General features: G+C 43.6%; 1 pseudogene; it reads right to left on the bottom strand.

The window, feature by feature from the left end:
* Nucleotides 1–748: 748 nt before the first annotated feature.
* LOC132224580 (peptidyl-prolyl cis-trans isomerase FKBP8-like) lies at nt 749–7,037 on the bottom strand (annotated as a pseudogene).
* Between the last annotated feature and the right edge of the window lie 10,376 nt (nt 7,038–17,413).

The following is a 17,413-nucleotide window of genomic DNA, read 5'->3' as shown; positions in this document are numbered from 1 at the left end:
TGAATCATCACTTTGTCCTCCATCTCCATGCTGTACACCACTAACAGCCCTTAGTCAGGTAGTAGCCATCTGGGTTACCAGATCTGCTGTCACAGTATCACAATGCTAGTGTTTAAGTGACCCTATTTTATTTAATAATGGCTCCAAGCAAGATTAATGATGCTGGAAATTTGCATATGCCAAAGAGGAGCCATAAACTGCTTCCTTTAAGTGTAAAAGTATGTATGTATTGTAAAAAAACACAATATATATAGGGTTCAGTACCACCATTTCATACATCCACTAGGAGTCTTGAAATGCATGCCCTATGGATAAGGGAGGAGTACTGTCATCTAGAGTTAGACTTTGAACCCCGTATCTTCTACATACTTGGCCATGTGACTGCACAAGTACCTTATTCTCTGTAAGCCTTCCTTCTCAAAAGAAAAATACTAGTAATTATCTAACTTACAGCACTGTTGTAAAGAGTAAATGAGATTATACATGTGAAAATCATTTTGTAAAAGGTCAAATGACAAAGGCAGCCATTATTGCTATTATTATCATTATCATAAGAAATTTCTGCTTCATAGACTCTTACAAGGATTTACTAAATGGGATAAAGCATTACTTCAATAACCAAAACTCTTTGAGCTTAACAATGGTAACAATTATAATAGCTAACATTTGACACTACCCAACATGATCTGGGCCCTGCTTACCTATCTAATCTGATCTCATCTCCTATTTCTCTTTTCCTCCTCACTCACTATTTTCCAGCCACCTTGATGTCTTTGTTCTTCCTGGAGAACACTAAGGTTATTCTTGCCTCATTAGGAACATCACATCGGCTACTCAGCTGCAAAAAAAAAAAAAAAAAAAAAAAAAAAAAAGTTCTTCCTCCAGATCTGTACATGGCTGTCTTTTCTGACATCTTCCAAGCCTCTGATCAGGTGCCACATCCTTAAAGAAGATGACTTCCCAGCAACCCTAAATGAATGATAATTTTAAAAAAATAGCATGCCTCCTGGCCCTACAGTCTTGCCTTCATCCAGCCGTGGGCAAACTACGGCCTGCAGGCCGGATCCAGCCCATTTGAAATGAATAAAACTAAAAAAAAAAAGACTGTACCCTTTTATGTAATGATGTTTACTTTGAATTTATATTAGTTCACACGAACACTCCATCCATGCTTTTGTTCCGGCCCTCCGGTCCAGTTTAAGAACCCCTTGTGGCCCTTGAGTCAAAAAGTTTGCCCACCTCTGCCTTAGTCCCTTACTCTGCTTTAGTTTCTGCATAGCACTTATATTTGATATTATTTTTTAACTTATGTATTGTCTATCTTCCCAATCAAAATAGGAGCTCTATGAAAGCAAGGATTGCTTTCTGTCTTAATTCACCATTGTATCCCAAAACATAAAATAGTGACAGGCATATGGTAAATATTTCATAAACATTTGTTGAATTAATGAATGACTATTATTGAGCTTAATGTGCCAGGTTTTACACATCTCATTCTATTTAATATTCACACTAACCTTATAAAGTAGATACTATCATCCTTATTTTGCAGAAAATAAAATTTAGGCTTAGCAAAGTCAAATAAGTTGTTCCAGGTCACACTGTGAATAAATAAAACATCTAGAATTTGAACTCAAGTAGTCTGACGCTAGTGGCCTTATTCCTAATACTCTAGTGCAGTGGTCGGCAAACTCAGTCAACAGAGCCACAACAGTACAACGATTGAAATTTCTTTTGAGAGCCAAATTTTTTAAACTTAAACTATATAGGTAAGTACATTGTTATTAACTTAATTAGGGTACTCCTAAGGCTTAAGAAGAGCCACACTCAAGGGGCCAAAGAGCCGCATGTGGCTCGAGAGCCGCAGTTTGCCGACCACGGCTCTAGTGCCTCTGGAGTTTATCTATTTAGCAGTTACTATGCACAAAGAAGCATTGTGTCACATACTTCATGTACATAATTACAGGAGGAACTTGTAGTTTAGAGAGGTTAAGTAATTAGCCCCAGTCACACAAAAAATAACAGGTTGTCCTCTATAAAACATCTAAATAGAGGTGATGAAACTGACACCTCATTTAAAGAATAAGTTCTCAAAATTTTTTTGTGTTCTGAAAAAGAAATAATGCAGTAATGAGTCATCTCTCTTCTCTGGCCCTGAGTTACCCTTTTTCTAAAACTGCATCTTTCATGATTTTTGGCTAGTGTCAAAAATATTACAAAGTTTCTTTTTTCTCCACATCCTTGCCAACACTTGTTGTCTTACTGTGTTGATAATAATTATCCTAACAGATGTGAGCTGGTATCTCTTTGTGGTTTTAATTTTTATGTCCCTGATGACTAGTGCTGTTGAGCACCTTTCATATACCTTGTTGGTCTTTGTGTTTCTTCTTTGGAGAAATGTCTATTCAGGTTATTGGCTATTTGTATTTGGTTTGTTGTTTTTTCCACTATTGAATTGTAGGAGTTCCTTGTATGTTTTGGATATGAACTCTTTATTAGATATATGGTTTGCAAATTTTCTCGTGTTCCATAGGTTGCCTCCTATGTTCACTGTTGGTGGAATGTAAATTGGTGCAGACTCTGGGAAACAGTATGGAGAGTTTTAAAAAAAATTAAAAATAGAACTATCATATGATCTAGCAGTCTCATTTTAGGGTATATACACAAAGAAATTGAAATCAGATTTCAAAGAGATATCTGCACTTTTAAGATTATTGCAGCATTAGTCACAATAGCCAAGACATGGAATCAACAAAAAAGCCCATCGGTGGATAATTAAAGAAAATATGCTATTTACATACAATGGAATATTATTCAGCCATAAAAAGAAAGGAATTCTGCTATTTGTGACAACATAGATGAACCTTGAAGATATTATGCTAAGTGAAAAAAGCCAGCCACAGAAGGACAAATACTCCATGATCCCACTTGTATAAGGACTCTAAGATAGCCAAATGTATGGAAGAAAAGACTAGAATGTTGATTATCAGGGCCTGAGTGCAGGGGGAAATGAAGAGGTGTTGGTCAAAGATACGCAGTTTCAGCAAATCAATGTAAGTCTTAGAGATCTACTCCACAGCACAGTGCCTATAATTACTATATTGTATACTTGAAATTTGTTAAGAGACTAGATATTGTTGGCTTTTGTTGAGGATTGTTTTTGTTGTTTTTTTTGCAGGATGGGAGGCTTTATTTCACTTGGTGGTAAGGGGGGGCTGAGAAGGGGGCCTGGACAGAGGGCAGCAGGCTAGGCAGGAGGGGCTGGCAATTGGACAGGAACTGGATAGGGGAAGGGCTGCCTGAGGCCTTGGGATGGAGAATCTGAATTAGGCCCCTGTTGAGACCTAACCAAGTGGGGAGTGAGTGGGTAGGAATTGGACCTGGAGGAATAAGGGCCCCCTCCTTCCAGCTGGACATGGCACCTGGGTCCTGCCTCGTTTTCCTCCTATAGGGCTCAGTCCCTCCTGCTCACTGAACCACGGGACCCTTAAAACTCACTGTCCCTGCCCCAGTGGAGGGGGCTGGGCCAGAAAGGGTAGTGGACAGGGAGCTGGGAGACTTAGGGAGCACGGGGTGGGGCCCATGGTGCTCTTGAGGAGTAGTGGCCCCCTGGCAGTCAGTTCCTGGCAAGGATGACCACAGGGCAACAGCAGTTGCTCCAAACAGCCGCTTCCATGGGCTGGGCCGGCCCCTTGCCGGGACACCTGGCAGCAGCGGCTGGGGTTGCCCAGCATTTGCCGGTCCAGGGCGGTCTCTGGGCTCCATTGGGCCGCGCGCTTTTTCACCAGCTTCAGAGCTCCGCGCGGATCGTCTGGTCTGGAAGGTTCCAGCTTCCCCGCGGCCCTCAGGGTGGGAATGGCCTCGCTGCGCTCCCCTTGCGGCAGCTCCTGTCCTGGCCAAAGCGCGCCCTGTAGTCAGGCTGGCGCTCCCCCAGCGCTGCCAGCTTGTTCAGACACATCGCCTGCAGCTACAGGAGCTGCTGCTGCTCCTGCTCCTCTGTCATGTCCACTTTGGCGCTGAGGTGATGGCCTTGATGGCCAGGTCGTGGGAGCTGGCGGCCAGCACTCAGCCCACGCTCTGCTCCCGGTTTGGCGGCGCCAAGGGCTCCTGCCCCGCGAGCATCCCCAGGTCAGGCCCGTCCCAGCCGCCTTCAGGGTCATCTCCAGCTCAGGGTCGCATGGGGGGGGGGGGTGCGTATGGGCTCCTGCTGCCCTGGGGGCCACAGCGGTACTTGGATCAGCAGGCACCGTAGCCGACTCCCCCACATCCGTGAGGGGGACCCTGAGATGCAGGCCCTGGATGACGTCACAGTCACCCAGTATGAGCACCAGTTCTGGCTCCTCCCGCGCCTGTGACGCTTGCACTTGCACTGCGACCCCCTGGCCCTTGGCCGGGCGACCTGAGCCTGATGGGCCTGGAACCGGAGTCTTCTTCCTCAACAGCTCCTTCCCCTGACGCCCCACCCTTCGCCCGCAGCTGGAGCAGCCAGGAACCCCCAGGCCAGGGTCTCCCCTGTGGGGGCTGTCCCATGGCCTCTAGTGGGGGCACCTCACTCAGGTTCCCCTCCTCTTTCTCCTCGCCTTCTGTATCTCCCACCCCATCTAGCACTTCGCAGTCCTCAAGCCCTGGGGCCCGCAGCAAGCGGTGGGCGACAGGCTCAGGGCCTGTGATGAGGGCTCAGCACAGTAGGCCATGCTGCTGGGGGTGGGGGGATGGGAACTGGCCTTCCGGTTCAGGGACCCACAATTAGGGTTCTGTCCCCCTCCTCACCCTCAGCCGTTTGGCTGCTGTGCCTCGGGAACTCTGTTAAGTTTATCACAAAAAAATAAAGAAGGTGGGAGGGATGGAGGGATGGAGGGATGGAGGGATGGAGGGATGGAGGGATGGAGGGATGGAGGGATGGAGGGAGGAAGGGAGGGTGGGAGGAAGGAAGGAAGGAAGGAAGGAAGGAAGGAAGGGCTTTTGGAAGTAATAAATATGTTATGGATTTGATTGTAGTTATAGTTTCATGGGTATACTTATCTCCAAGCCCATCAAGTTGTATGCATTAAATATATACAGCTTTCTGTACGTCAATCACACTATAATAAAGTGTTTTCTTAAAAACAGTTTACTAATAGCTTGAACTGCATTTTCACAAATAGATACTCTTTTTTAGTGAGGGCAGGGAGAGCAATCTCCTTGCTTATGTCAAACAGCCACTTAAGTGGAGCACTGAAACTAGAACTCAGGTCTTTGGACCCTGACTTAATTTCTTTTTTTTAAAAAAAAAATATTTCATTGATTTTTTTACAGAGAGGAAGGGAGAGAGATAGAGAGATGAGAGAGAAACATCAATCAGCTGCCTCTTGCACACCCCCCACTGGGGATGTGGCCACAACCAAGGTACATGCCCTTGACCAGAGTCGAACCTGGGACCCCTTAATCCGCAGACCGATGCTCTATCCACTGAGCCAAACCGGGTAGGGCCTGACTTAATTTCTAAATCCGTTACACTTTTTCCTCAACAATACCTTGCCTTCATAAACTCAGCTAGTTGGAAACAAAGACTTATGTGCGTTTTACTCTGTTTTAACACCTCCTCTGTCATTTCAAATACATCTCAACATCTCTGTTACCCTTGTGTATTTAGTTTCCATATTCATTGTATTCACAACTACCTCGTCCAGATAGTTAGATGATTGTGTACCTATTTAAGGACAAGATTTTACAGGGCAAAAACCACGAGTAGTCTTTATTCTGTAACTAAAAAAAGAGCCAGGTACTCTCTGGACACTGAGTAAACGCTGGGTCACTTATGTTAGTTCTTTTCATCTCGGCTTGGAACCCCACGAAAGAAAGACGCCAGAGAAACACAGCGTATTTAGAGAAAACAAAACCCACATGAAGCCTGTGATACCCATTAACATGCACACTTACATGCGCACGTGTGCACACACACAAAGAATTCCACGGCATTCAAATTTATTCTTATTATCTTGGCTTGTTCAGTTTTTCTTCTACCAAGGGATCTCCTCCAACAATTATTCATGATAAACAACAAGTATCGTGGGCATTTCCACTCTGGCATTTGCCAAAAGGAAAATGAATAATCCAGTATTTGTGTAGCTACAGGGACAGGCAGGCTTTGCCATTAGCAGAGAGAACCTTGGCTGAATTAGCGAGTACCAACTGGCTCCATTCCACTAAGCACAAAGGGGGATCTTCTCTACTGTTAAGTCGCCAAATATCTGCACTTATGCAAGTGTATTTCCATATTCAGAAGGAAAGGGTGTTATGTGAGATACTTGCCATTTCTCAGTAATTATGAAATAATCTCTGCGGGGCTTTGTATAATCAAAACTTTGTTTTCAAAAGGCATTATTCATCTACACTTGTTTTGAAGCAGAGTTCTGTTGTTTCTTGAACCAATGCTCTGATTTTCACAAGTAAGAAAATGAGCCTCAAGCTTAACAACACCGGTACAGGCATACCTAGGAGCTATTGCAGGTTTAGTTTCAGGCAACTTCAATGGCAATAAAGCAAAGCACATGAATTTTTTTTTGTTTCCCACTGCATATAAAAGTTATGTTTACACTATACTGTAGTCTATTAAGGGTGCAAGAGCAGTTTGTTTAAAAAATGTACAGACCTTAATTTTTTTAAAGAATAGCTTATTGGTTTTTAAAGAGAGAAAGGGAGCGGGAGAGAGAGGGAAACATCAATGAGAGAAACATGGATCAGCTGCCTCCTGCACACCCCCTGCCAGGGATTGTGCGACAACTAGGGCATGTGCCCTTGACCAGGAATCCACAGCAGACCTCCTTGTACACGAAGGACACCCAACCAACTGAGCAACACTGGCCAGGGCAGACCTTAATTTTAAAATGTTGCTAAAAGTGCTTACCATCATCTGAGCCTTCAGCAAGTTGTATTCTTTTTGCTGGTGGACGGTCTTGCCTCAATGTTGATGGCTGCTGACTGATCAAAGTGGCGGTTGCTGAAGGTTGGGGAGGCTGTGGCAATTTCTTAAAATAAGACAGTGAAGTTTGCCACATGGTTGTTAGGGTCCCCAAAGGAGGAACGCATGAAGCCAAAAAGGGGTGAAGAATTATGAATTTATTAGGTCATCTGGATACCCAGATGGGCTGAGTCCCAAAATGGCAACAGCACCCACAGACAAGAAGTCAGAGGTTTTTAAAGGACTCTACACGGGCTTTCTCTGGGCGGAGAATTCTCTGTGCAGGTCTGGATCCTGGGAAATTTTGGAGGGAAGAACTAATGGTCTTAGCAAGTGGAATGTGATCTAAGCAAATAGAATGTCCATTGTGAAGTAGCCTAAATGTCAGTTCCCAGGGGAGGGGGTACCGATTCAATTATGTGATCAGACCTAACACATGTGTTGACCCTTCATTTCACTAACAATTTCTCTGTAGCATGCAATGCTGATTTTTTTTTGTGTGTGTGGCTATTCTTGTATTAATTCATTAAATTTTGAGCATTTAAATATGCCAGGCATTAATCTTCCAAGAAACCATATAAAAGGGTATATAGCTCTATGAACTTCCTTCATTCTGGTTCATTCACATCCATTCCCATGGCCTCACCTTGGATTTCTTTTTTTTCCCCTTTATTGATTAATATATTAAAAATGTGTCCTTATCCCCCCAATGTTCCCTCATCCCCTCAATCCTGCCCTCACCCTCACCCCCTGTTGTCCACATCCATCGCTTATGCTTATATGCATGCATGCAAGTTCTTTGGTTGATCTCTCCCCCTCACCCTCACCCTCCCATACCTACCCTCTGAGTTTTGAGCATCTGATAGATGCTTCTCTGTCTCTACATCTGTTTTTGTTCATTGGTTTATGTTGTTCATTATAATCCATAAATGAGTGAGATCATGTGATATTTAGCTTTCTCTGACTGACTTATTTCACTTAGCATAATGCTCTCCAGCTCCATCCATGCTGTTGCAAATGGTAGGAGTTCCTTCCATTTTACAGCAGCATAGAATTCCATTGGGTAGACGTGCCAAAGTTTTTTAATCCACTCACCTGCTGATGGGCACTTAGGCTGATTCCAAATCTTGGCTATTGTAAATTGAGCTGATATGAACATAGGGATGTATATATCCTTTATGATTGGTGTTTCTGGTTTCTTGGGATATAGTCCTAGAAGTGGGATCACTGGGTCAAATGGAAGTTCCATTTTTAGTTTTTTGAGGAAACTCCATACTGTTCTCCACAGTGGCTACACCAGTTTGCATTCCCACCAGCAGTGAACGAGGGTTCCTTTTTCTCCGAATCCTCTCAGGCACTTGTCATTTGTTGATTTGTTGATGATAGCCATTCTGACAGGTGTAAGATGGTACCACATTGTCATTTTGACTTGCATCTCTCAGATGATTAGTGATTTTGAGCACGTTTTCATATGCCTCTCAGCTTTATGTATGTCCTCTTTCAAAAAGTGTCTATTTAAGTCCATTGCCCATTTTTTTATTGGGTTGTGTATCTTCCTTTTGTTAAGTTTTATGAGTTCCCTGTAAATGTTAGAGATTAAACCTTTATCAGAGATATCATTGGCAAATATGTTCTCCCATGCAGTGGGTTTTCTTGTTGTCTTGTTGATGGTTTCTTTTGCTGTGAAGAAGCTTTTTATTCTGATACTAGAGGCCCGGTGCACAAAAATTTGTGCACTTGGGGGTGAGGGGGGGTCCCTCAGCCCGGCCTGTGCCCTCTCGCAGTCTGGGACCCCTCGGGAGATAACGCCCTGCTGGCTTAGCCTGCTCCCAGGTGGCAGAGGGCAGGCCTAATCCCTAGGTGCATCCCCGGGTCAGGCTCAGGGTAGGGCCGATTGGGGGGTTGGGGCACCGCCCCCTGTCACACTCAAGGCAGGGTCGATGGGGAGGTTGCGGCACCACCCCCTGTCACGCACAGAGCAGGGCCTATCAGGGGGTTGGGGTGCCGCCCTCTATCACCCACAGAGCAGGGCCAATCAGGGGTTTGGGGAGCCGCCACTGTCACACTCAGGGCAGGGCCGATGGGGAGGTTATGGCTCTAGCCCGTCACACACAGAGCAGGGCCCGTGGGCTGGGGGTGTTGGGGCGCTTCACCCTGTCACACACAGAGCCACAGGGCGATCAGGGGGTTGGGGAGCTCCTTCCTATCAGGCACAGAGCAGGGCTGATCAGGGGGTTGGGGCGCCTTCCCCTGTCAGGTACAGAGCAGGGCCAATAGGGATGTTGTGGCCCCGCCCCCTGTCACACACAGAGCCGCAGGGCAATCAGGGGGTTTGGGCGCTGCCCCCTGTCACGTTGATCCTGGTGCCGGGAGGCCTCATGGCTCCGCTGATCCTGGTGCTGGGAGGCATATTACCCTTTAACTATATAGAATAGAGGCCTGGTGCATGGGTGGGGGCTGGCTGGTTTGCCTTGAAGGGTGTCGTGGATCAGGGTGGGGGTCCCCACTGGGGTGCCTGGCCAGCCTGGATGAGGGGATGATGGCTGTTTGCAGCTGGTCACACACCCTTCAGGGTGGGGCTCCCCACTGGGGTGCCTGGCCAGTCTGGGTGAGGGGCTGAGGGCTGTTTTCAGGCCCACTGAAGCTCCCAACTGCTCCTTTTTTTCCTTTTTTTTTTTAAATTCTGGGCCAGCTTTAGCTCTGAGGCTCCAGCTCTGAGGCCTCTGCTGATGAAAGCAGGTATCTGGTTTGCTTAGGTTCTATAATCGAAACTCTGTATCAACTCCAGCTCTGAGATCCCAGCTCGCTGAAAGCTGGTTTCTGAGGTTTTGTTTAGCTTCTATATTTGTTACAGTGTTTCAAACTGCAAGCTCAGAGGCCGGCATGGCAGGCGGGGAACGTTGCAGTCCTCTGTCACTGAAGCAAGCAAGCCTCATGTTCAGTTTAAGCTGCCTGGCTGCAGGCCGCCATCTTGGCTGGCAGTTAATTTGCATATCGCCCTGATTAGCCAATGGGAAGGGTAGTGGTCATACGCTAATTACCATGTTTCTCTTTTATTAGATAGCATGGTCCCATTTGTTTATTTTCCCTTTAGTTTCCATTGCCCTAGGAGCTGTGTCAGTGAAGAAATTCCTTCGGCATATATCTGAGATTTTGCTACCTGTGGATTACTCTAATATTTTTATGGTTTCCTGTCTTATGTTTAAGTCCCTTATCCATTTTGAGTTTATTTTTGTGTATGGTGTAAGGTGGTGGTCTAGTTTCATTTTTTTGCATGGGTCTGACCAAATTTCCCAGCACCATTTATTGAAGAGACTGTCTTGACTCCATTGTATGTTCTTGCCTCCATTGTCAAATATTAATTGGGCATATTGGTTCGGGCCAATTTCTAGGCTCTCTATTCTATTCCATTGGTCTGTATATCTGTTCTTGTGCCAGTACCGGGAAGTTTTGAGAACAGTGGCTTTGTAATACAGCTTGATAACTGGTATTGAGATCCCACCTACTTTGTTCTTCTTTCTCAGGATCGCAGCAGCTATTCGGGTTTTTTTTATTATTATTATTCCAGATGAATTTTTGGAGAGTTTTTTTCTAGATCGGTGAAATATGCTGTTGGTATTTTAATGGGGAGTGAATTGAATCTATATATTGCTTTGGGTAATATGGACATTTTGATGATGTTGATTCTACCAATCCATGAACACGGTATGTTCTTCCATCTGTTTATGTCTTCCTCTATCTCTTTTTTCAATGTCCTGTAGTTTTCTGGGTAGAGGTCTTTTACCTCCTTAGTTAAGTTTATTACTAGGTATCTTAATTTTTTTGGTGCATTGGTAAATGGGATTGTTTTTTTTTAATTTCTCTTTCTGTAAGTTCACTATTGGTGTATAGAAATGCCATAGAGTTTGAGGTCTTTTTTGTCAAATATAAGTTTCGCAACCCCAGCTTTTTTCTCATATCCATTTACATGAAACATTTTTTTCCATCCCTTCACTCCCAGTCTGTGAGAATCCTTTGTTCTGAGGTGGGTCTCTTGCAGACAGCAAAAATATGGGTCATTTTTCTTATCCATTCATCTACCCTGTGTCTTTTGATTGGAGCATTTAATCCATTTACATTTAATGTTATTATTGAAAAGTACTTGTTTGTGGTCATTTTTATTCTTAATGTTTGTGTTTTTCTTGCCTTTCTGTTTCTCCTTTTTACAGAAGTCCCTTTAGCATTTCTTGCATTGCTGGCTTGGTGGTAATAAACTCTCTTAGCCCTTTTTTGCTTGTGAAGCTCCTGATTCCACCTTCAATTTTGAATGATAGCCTTGTTGGGTATAGTATTCTTGGATTCAGTCCCTTGCTTTGCATCACTTTGTATATTTCATTCCATTCCCTTCTTGCCTGGTGTGTTTCTGTTGAGAAGTCAGCTGATATTCTAATATGAGATCCTTTGTAGGTAACTTTCTGTCTCTCTCTGGCAGCTTTTAAGATTCTTACTTTGTCGTTGGTATTTGCCAATTTAATTATGATGTGTCTTGGTGTTGGTCTTTTGGGGTTCATCTTGTTTGGCACTCTATGTGCTTCTTGGACTTGTGTAGTTTTTTCTTGCCAGTATCAGGGAAGTTTTCTGTCATTATTTCTTCAAACAGGTTTTCTATTCCTTGCTTCTCTTCCTCTCCTTCTGGTACCCCTATTAAGTGAATGTTGTTTCATTTTGAATTGTCCCAAAGCTCCCTTAGGCTCTCCTCTTGCTTTTTAAGTTTTTTTCCAGTTGCTCCTGTGTTTGTGTGTTTCCTACCTTGTCTTCTAATTTGCTGATGCAGTCCTCAGCCTCTTCTAGTCTGCTGTTTAAGCCTTCCATTGTGTTATTTATTGCAGCTATGTCGTTCTTCATTTCCTCTTGGTTCCTTTTCATGTTGGTGACATTCTCATTCAGCTCCTTATAATTCTCATTGAGTTGTGTGTATTTGTCATCCAACCATTTGAGCATCCTTATAACCATGACTCTGAATTCTTTCTCTGATATGTTGCTAGCCTCAATTTTATTTAACTCCCTTTCTGGTGACTCCTCTTTTTCTTTCCTTTGTGGATTGCTTTTTTGTCTTCCCATGTTTTGCTGTAATGTTTTAATTGTAGCTCCGATTGCTTTGCTACCCAGTTTCTTTTGGGTATGTTGCTACTGGTGTGGCCTCTCAGGTCTCCTGGGCTTGGTAGTCTAGTGTAGCTCCCTACTTGAGCTATTTGGGTTCTCTTGATGTAGGCCTGTGAGCTAGAAAGGTGCAACTGAGGTTCCTAGAAGTCAGCAGCTGTGGAGGGGGTGTCCCAAGTTTTGCTGTCTTGCATCCTTGGTTGAAATCACGTGTGCCCAGCAGAGACTCACAGTGGCACCCAGGAATCGTCTGTTGGGGTGGTGGGGCTCAGGAGGCCTGCGTTCTGGAAAGGCATGACTGTGGTGTTCAGAGTTTGGTAGTTGTGGGGTGGGCAGACTTAGCTTTTGCTGCTGCCTCTGTGGTTGTATAAACGCTACCCCAGCGTCAGTTCACAGGGGTACCTGTGGTGTGTTTGCCAGCAGGGTGTACTGACAGACTCTGAAAGGCCCTCGCACTGAAGCCACTGGATTGCAGTGTCTGTGGGCAGGTATCCCAGAAGAGGGAATTCAGCATTTCTATAGCCCAGCAGTGCACCCCTGTTTGTTTAAGTGCGTGTCCAGCGGGGCTCACAGCAGGGCCCCAGGGCTGCCTGTGGAGTGGTGGTCTTGGGAGACCTGCACGCTGGAAAAGCATGCACCTGTAGTGTCCAGAGTTCCGCAGCTGTGGGGTGGGGAAACTCAGTTTTTGCTGATGCACCTGTGGTGGATAGGCGCGCGTTCCCAGTGGTGGCACACAGGAGCACCCGCAGTGAGTTTGCTAGCGCAGGTGCACTGAAGCACTCTGAGGGGCCCTGGCACGCTTAATCGAGGTGTCTTTGGGCAGGTATCCAGGATGGGTGAATTCAGAATTTCTACTGCCCAGGGGAGTGCGTCCCTATTTGTCCAAGATTAGACCCAGCAGAGGCTCACTGCGGCTTCCCAAAGTGCCCTGTGGATAGGTGGGCTCAGGGGGAATGAGCAACTGTGGCAGTGCAGGCGCTGAGCTGTGACGCACTCTGAGGGGCCCTGGCGCTGAAGGGCCCTGGCACTGAAGTTGTGCAGCTGGTTGTGTGTGGGCAGTTATTCAGGCAGAGGGAATTCAGAATTTCTACTGGGGGGGAGTGCGTCTCTGTCTGTACAAAATCACACCCAGCTGGGGCTCACAGTGACTCCTAAGAGGAGTCTATGGAGTGGTGTGCCTAGGAGACCTGTGCGCTGGAGGAGGTCTGCTGCTGGGGAAGGGAGTTGTAGTTACTGCTGAGGGCAAGGTGACCTTTGGAGGTGGAGATCCCAGGGTCTGTGAGTCTGCGGGTGTGGCTGCAGGATTTTGGCTGGAGTGGCTACTAAGTCGTGGGCAGTGTCCAAGGCCTGTCTGGGTGATGGTGCTGATGAGTTCCTAGAAGAAGCCACTCTCCCCTTCAAGATGGTGTGGGCTCCGTGCCAGAGTCCCACAGTCCGGGGAGTGCCCGAAGCGCTGGTAGTCTCTCCCTGTTCCAGAGAGCCTGGTCTGCCAGCCCCTGCTGCTCCTGCTGGATTTAACTGTCCCTCACTCGCTCACACACACCACACACATCCACACACTCTCCTTTCATCTCCTCACTCACTTCCTATCCCTCACCTCTGTCCTGCCAGCCGCCATCTCCCCCCCCCCGCCCCCCCGCCACACACACATGCAATGCTGTTTGATAGCATTTTAGACACAGTAGAACTTCTTTCAAAATTGAAGTCAATCATCTCAAACCCTTCTGCGGCTTTATCAATTAAGTTTATGTAATATCCTAAAACCTGTGTTGTCATTTCAACAACCTTCACAGCATCTTCACCAGGAGTAGACAAGGGACTCTTCCCTTTACTTGAACACTTAGAAGCCACTATAGGTTGATCATTGGCCGAGTTTCAATATTGTTGCGTCTCAGGGAATAGGGTGGTCCCAAAAGGAGAGAGATGGGTAATGGCTTGTCAGTGGAGCAGTCAGAATACACACATTTATCCATTAAGTTCATAGTCTTATATGAGCACAGTTCATGGTGCCCCAAAACAATTACAATAGCAACATCAAAGATTGCTGACCACAGATCTTTATAATAAATACTTATAATAATAATGAAAAATCTGAAATATTGAGACAATTACCAAAATGTGACACAGAGAAATGAAGCAAGAAAATGGTGTTGTAAAAATGATGTTGATAGGTTTGTGTGATGCAGGGCTGCCATAAACCTCCAATTTGTAAAAAACAACAACAACAAAAACAACAACAACAACAGCAAAAAACACAATATCTGCAAAGTGCAATCAAGAATGGTGCGCCAGCCTGGTTGAGGGTCAACCTATGGACCAAGAGGTCACGGGTTGTGGGCTTGATCCCCAACAGGGGAAGTGCAGGAGGCAGCTGATCAATGGTTCTTTCTCATCATTGATGTTTCTATCTCTTTCTGTCCTTTTCTCTCTGAAATAAAAAATAAATAAATGAAATAAAAATTAACAAGAATAATATGCTTGTACTACTCTCTGTTTGGGAAAAATATTAACAATCTGAACTTAGGCTTCTTTCAGAAAAAAAAAGTAGATTTTTTTAAACAAATCTGTTTCTGGATAGAAAGATGGTGAGAAAAAAAATTTTCTACTATTTTTGCTACTGTTTTCCCACTGGTTCCACCTATTCTATGTGGTCAACATCAAATGAATGGATATGGTATACAGATACACTGATCACAAGGATCTGATAATCTATTAAGTGGAAAGACACTCAAAAACATAGACTCAATATTGCTTATCAAGTAAGGTTACTAAGGGAAAAATAATCAATCTCCACTGAGCTGATATATTTTGTGAGGAAAAGAGTAATTTATAATTGATATTTGATGCGAAAAAATCAAAGAGGGCTTCTTGGAGTCAATGACAAAATATTTTGAGCCGAATGTTAAAGGAGTTCAGAGACAATGGATTAGCAGAGAGAAAGTATGCCAAGTAGGGGAACATTAATTTACCTATAATAGAGGCGGGTCCATTTGGGGAGACTGATGAAAAATATGTTGGTGCTCAAGAGTGGCGAGTTGATAGAGATCTCTAAAGGTCCAGGTACAGGAATGTAAATTTGCTAATAAAAGTAATAAGAAACTACTTTAGTTTTATGAGAAAGGGAGTAACCTAATAAAGCCAACCCAAGCTACAAAGTGGTACAGCATACTGGTAAAGATATCGAGTCTGAAGCTTAATTTCCTGGCTTTGAATGCTGGCTCTTCCACTTCCTAGTAGCCTTATATAAGTTATTGAACTTTCATGTTTCTCATTTACCTCAACAGTAAAATAGATCTCATAATTTTGCCAACTTCATAGGATTGATATGAACATTAGATGATTTCATACAAGTAAAATGATTAAGGTAGTGCCTCACACAGAGTTTCCATCCGATAAATGTTAGCTTCTATATGAGAAGGTGGGGTGGGCACTTTATCCTTGAGCCATTTCTCAATCTACCTCTCTTTATTGTTCTTAAACTTTTGAATTTAAATCATGTCCTTCATCTAAGCAAACTAATTTGCTCATCTTTACTATTCCAATGGTACATTTTATCCCTGTTTGTGGTAGCCCATTCCTGTTGTTTTTTACCAATCCACATTTCTACTTTAGTTAAAACCCTTTCCTCAAATGACTTTTTTTTTTCACTAATCCCACCCAAATTATATCACTCCTTCAGCTTTCTCTCTATGATGCAGGTGCTCCAGTCAATTTTCCTTATTTTACTGTGATTCTTTCAATAATTCAATCCTCTCTCCTCTCCACTGAAATTATCCTTTCAAAGATTCCTAGCTTGACCATGAATAAAAGCCAAAATTCATGAGTGTCATCTATATGGATTTTTCATATTTTTCTTTCACAATTTAAATATTTTGTCATAACAATGTGTTTCTCTGCTACGGATTAGTCACAGGGAAAGACAGAACTTCCTGGAGGCAAAAGTTAAATCCTGAGTGCTTACAATATGTAGGCATTGAAGTCCAACTGTCTAGGTTTGTATCCTGACTATTCTATTTACTGAGCATCCTTAGGCAATGCTCTTAATATTTCTGAGCTTAAATTTCCTTAGCTACAAAATAGAAAAATGAGTAGTAATCACCTCACAGAATTGTTTAGAAAATTAAATAAGGTAATACATTAAAAAGACTTAGCATAGCCGAAACCGGTTTGGCTCAGTGGATAGAGCATCGGCCTGCGGACTGAAGGGTCCCAGGTTCGATTCCGGTCAAGGGCATGTACCTGGGTTGTGGGCACATCCCCAGTGGGGGGTGTGTAGGAGGCAGCTGGTCGATGTTTCTCTCTCATCGATGTTTCTAACTCTCTATCTCTCTCCCTTCCTCTCTGTAAAAAATCAATAAAACATATTTAAAAAAAAAAGACAGCATATTACTTGGCATGTAGAAATATATTAATAAATGGTAACTACCATTATAGTTACTATAATTTCATTTAGTCCTAACCTAAAAAAATATAGGAGGAATTATTATCTCCTTGTGTAAGACAGAAAAAAAGCTTAGAGAAGTACGCAGAGGCCCTTGTTCAAGTGGACAGAGCTAATAAATGACAGAATTTGAATTTCAACTGAATCTGATGCTATTTATCCTGCTATTTTTTTGCATTTCCATAAACTTTTAAGTATTTAGAAGGGAAAATTTATTACTTTTTGTCTATTCCTTTAATAACCTTTTTTTCCCCTTTAATTACAGACATAGAATGAGCAGCCATGCCTAATCTGTCTGGGTACACTGCAGAATGTGATGTCTTCTATGTAAAACACATAGGTGAGTGGAAAAGACTTATCATATGCAAATAGAACTGCATCACTGAGGGAGAGCCCTGACTTCTGGTTTCCCAAAGAGATCCTGAAACTGAGTATTAAGGTTTTATTTAATTGCATCCAATTGTGTATTTCATCTCTGAGTGTCCTTCATTCTAAGACCATATAGTAAAGCAATTAATGTAACCCCAAGAAACGAAACATTGATTATGTAGCCTATAGCACATTCATAACACTGTTAAATGAATTACCTTAAACCAGTGATTTTCAACTGGTATGCGGAGGCAGGCACACTGGTGTGCCGCAAGAATTTCTTAGAACGTACAATACCTGACTATTTAGACAGAGCACTGATCTTTGTTCCCTTAGATTGTCAAATTAAAAAATGACAACAGCCAACATAACAATAGCCGTCTGGTGTGAATGAATAAAAATTATACCTATTTACTGTCAGATTGGCAAAAAACATATTTTGTGGTGTGCCGCAGAATTTTAGTAATTAGTTTATGTGTACATGGGATGAAAAAGGTTGAAAACTACTGCCTTGAATTAATGCT

The sequence above is a fragment of the Myotis daubentonii genome, chromosome X, assembly GCF_963259705.1.
Source record: "Myotis daubentonii chromosome X, mMyoDau2.1, whole genome shotgun sequence".
Classification (NCBI taxonomy): domain Eukaryota; kingdom Metazoa; phylum Chordata; class Mammalia; order Chiroptera; family Vespertilionidae; genus Myotis; species Myotis daubentonii.
Note: the sequence above shows the minus strand (reverse complement) of the source record. Positions and strands in the feature narration are given on the sequence as shown.